The 3,609-nt window shown below is 39.8% G+C and overlaps 1 pseudogene; it reads left to right on the top strand.

Moving 5' to 3' along the window:
* Positions 1-335: 335 nt before the first annotated feature.
* Positions 336-1,947, top strand: LOC149026941 (exopolygalacturonase pseudogene; annotated as a pseudogene).
* The last annotated feature ends 1,662 nt before the right edge of the window (positions 1,948-3,609 follow it).

Raw genomic sequence — 3,609 nt, forward strand, 5'->3', positions numbered from 1 at the left:
GTTGAGATAAGTGGTAAATTAATAGCTCCGCCAGCCTCAGGATCTGATGGTGCATGGATTACATTCAGAGGTTTGAGCGGGTTGAATATCAGTGGGGCCGGTGGATCTCTGAATGGTCAAGGAGAAAAGTCTTGGGCCACAAGTTGTGTTCACAGTGCCAATTCAAATTGCAAAATGGCCCAAACTGTGAGTTATTGGAATTTTACATGAGAACAATTGGAAACTTGATACTTATTTCCCTTTATCTTTCGCTTTTATTGCAGAGCTTGCAATTGGCATCGATTACCGGTGGATCATTAAGCGGCATAACTAGTATTAATAGTAAGGCATTTCACATGGTTGTCAGTCAATGCAAAGACTTTACCATCAAAGATGTCAAGATTCAAGCCCCCGGTACGAGTCGAAATACTGATGGTGTGCACATTGGTGATTCGTCCGGCATCACCGTTACTGACAGTGAAATTGGAACCGGCGATGATTGCGTGTCCATTGGAGCGGGAACTTCCAACATTGCCGTCACCAATGTGAAATGTGGACCGGGTCATGGCATCAGGTATATTACAAGATAATCATGCTTAAATACTTACGTAGAAATCCATACTGATTTTTGCAGATGATCTAAAATGATACAGGGGTGTCAAGGAAAAACCCAACTACCCCAAGCCCGCTAGAGAGCAAACAGGGTTGGACCGGGCCTGTACATGACGTTAGGTGTGGGTTGGGTTTCATATATACTAAAGTACGGGCTTTAATATAAAATGGGTCGTGACTAGCTTTTCTATCTCCATGATAATTATGTGCATTAAAGCTTAGGCTTAGCCCAAGTAGGGTCCTATGGGCAATTTATTTCCCATGACTTAATGGGCACATGATAATAAAGGTGAGTTAGGGCTGAAATTTTGCTGGGAAAACCTACTACACTTGGGCTTGGCAGGGTTAAATGTAAGGTTGGCCCTAGCAGCGGTGTGATGGGCTTGGGTTTAGATAGGGGCTCCTAGGGTTGTGCTCAGGTTTAGGCAAACTCGCACCCCAAAGGATGAGACTTGTTTCAGTTGACTTTAACCATGTTCTTTTTTGCTTTCTTTTGTAGCTTGGGAAGCCTCGGGAGGTATCCAGGTGAAAAGGCAGTGAATGGTTTGAAGGTGACCGGTTGTACCTTGACTGGTACTGATAATGGCGTTCGGATCAAAACATGGCCAGCATCAGAAGCTAACACAGTTTCTAATGTTATATTCGAGGATATTACCATGACTGATGTAAAAAACCCCATCATCATCACCCAACAATATTGTGACAAGGCACAATGCGACTCTAAGGTAGGTTCAATAAAAGCCCCAAAGAAAAGAAAAAAAATAACACTTCACACTTGTGGGATAGTACTACCCAATCTAAACAAATATAGACTCTTTGACAAGCTCTCTCCTAAGTCTTAACACAATTGCACCTTATCATAACCACCCTCATTTCATCAAATCAATACATTGACGCTCCCCACCAAATAAGACTATCAAGTATGGTCGTGGGTGAGCTCTCATTGGCTAGGTTGGTGTAAGTATTCTTACACAACAATCCCTTTTTGTGTTTGGTGGGAGAGAGCTAGGTCAATCAGTTTGCAAGAAAGGATCTTGATCACTCTACCTCATGTTTTTAGTTGAAGATTGATTATGTAATTACATTTTTTCCATGATTACTAAGTATGTGTCGACATTACCAATGCAACAGCCTTCACGTGTGAAGCTGACAGACATTAAGTTCAGAAACATCAAGGGTACGACCCCCACAAAGGAAGCAGTCAGCATCTCATGTAGTGAAGTCGTACCTTGTGAAGGAGTAGAGCTCACTGGTATTAGTTTGAAATCTACGGCAGGTGATGTGACTTCTGTTTGTAAGAATGCAAAAGGTGTTGCTTCTGGTGTTCAAAGTCCAACCTCGTGCTTTAAAGCCTAATTCAATTGTTCTTCCTGCACAAATGTCTTTGATTGCTTGTGTATCCTTTCAAAGAGTGATTCCTTGGGTAGGCAGATTTGGGTGTGCTAGTTCAACTGGCCCCAACAAAGCTGCAACTATGAAAGGAGAAAAGCATATGAGACCTTTGTATAAACATGTGTTTTTACTGATATTGACTTGAGTCAAAGGTTAATATAATGACATTTTTCATTCCCTTTGTGTGTGTTCAAACTTTGACGGTGGGTTTATTTGGTTGCAACGAAAATTGAAGGAAACCGAAGGAAAATTTTCATACTAAAAAAATAAACTTGTCTAACAATTTATTATTATCACACTAAGAGATGACATGACTAATTCAAAACCATTTAAAATTTGATCATTGAGTTTCACTCGGTCTCATTGCATTTGATAATCAGCTTTGGAAAGGCAAATTCACATGATTTAACTTTTAAAAGTCACAGGGTTGGCCTGCCAGTGTTTTCCATGGGCTCACAGCTAGATTAGGTTGTGGCCTAAGGCCCAACTAGTCTAGCAAGAGCTCTTCGTGATCCCTTTCCACTACCGGACAGAAGCCGGTAGCGGTCCCATGTTCAAGTCAAAGAACACATAACTGCCAAATGTGAGAAATATGTTATTATGTTTCTTAGTTTTATATATATATATATATATATATATAGTTATTTATTTAGTTATTTATTTATTTTATTATTATTATTATTTTGGGTGGTGGAGGGGTTTAGAAAGATTGGACCCAAATACTTTGGAGATAGGAAAGGAAAAAAAGAAAGGTATAGAGGGGTGGATGTTCAAATCCAAAATCTCTCGATCTTATTGTCAAGGCTATCACCACTCCAACAATAATACATTCCACAGTTACACTAAGATCTAGATCTTCTCCACCAAACTTGTTCGGTGCTTCCATCTTCCACGTTCACATAAGACCTGACATGAGGCCTGCCTGTTTCAGCCATATTTGAGCATGAAGGGATGGGAACAAGGACAAATTGAGTGCAGAGCATCTCTACGCATTTCACCATTACACTTTGGCATGAAAGATTTAGAGAAAAGCAAGTGAAAATGCAAAAGGGAACACATGCTATTTATTTTTCTTTGGAAGATCAAAAAGCAACCCAAAGTTGTATTTTGGTGGGGTTCAATTTCATTGAGCTACATATGGCCACGATCTTCCAGAGTAGTCGATATCAAAATCTTAACCACTCATTATGCATATTTGTGTATATATTTTTGTAACAGATATGTATGGTTGAAAAAATATTAAAAAATATTATAAATTGAGTGATCGAGATTTTACTTTTGGCCATCCATTCCTTTTTTTTTTTTTTTCCGGTTGCCAACCCGGGTTTTCAAAGCTCTATTCCATCCTCACTGTAAGCACTCCAAAGCTGAATGCGCAGCACTGAAAGCTCTATTATTTTGGAGGGATTTGTTTTGCAAAACAAATATTTGAGAATCTTCATCACGATATCTCGCCGAATCTCTAGCCCGGAGACTACTGCGTTCCGGATAAAAGTCTATAATTAAATTGAGAGGGTGGGTCCCACAAACGAGTAGCTTTTTCCCGAGACGTTATTTGTCGTATACCTTGTAAAGAAAAGGGGAGATGATATGATAACCTGCAACACCGCACACGCACACACTGAA

The sequence above is a fragment of the Hakea prostrata genome, chromosome 1, assembly GCF_041222555.1.
Source record: "Hakea prostrata isolate BN-2017 chromosome 1, UWA_Hpros_2, whole genome shotgun sequence".
NCBI classification, from domain to species: domain Eukaryota; kingdom Viridiplantae; phylum Streptophyta; class Magnoliopsida; order Proteales; family Proteaceae; genus Hakea; species Hakea prostrata.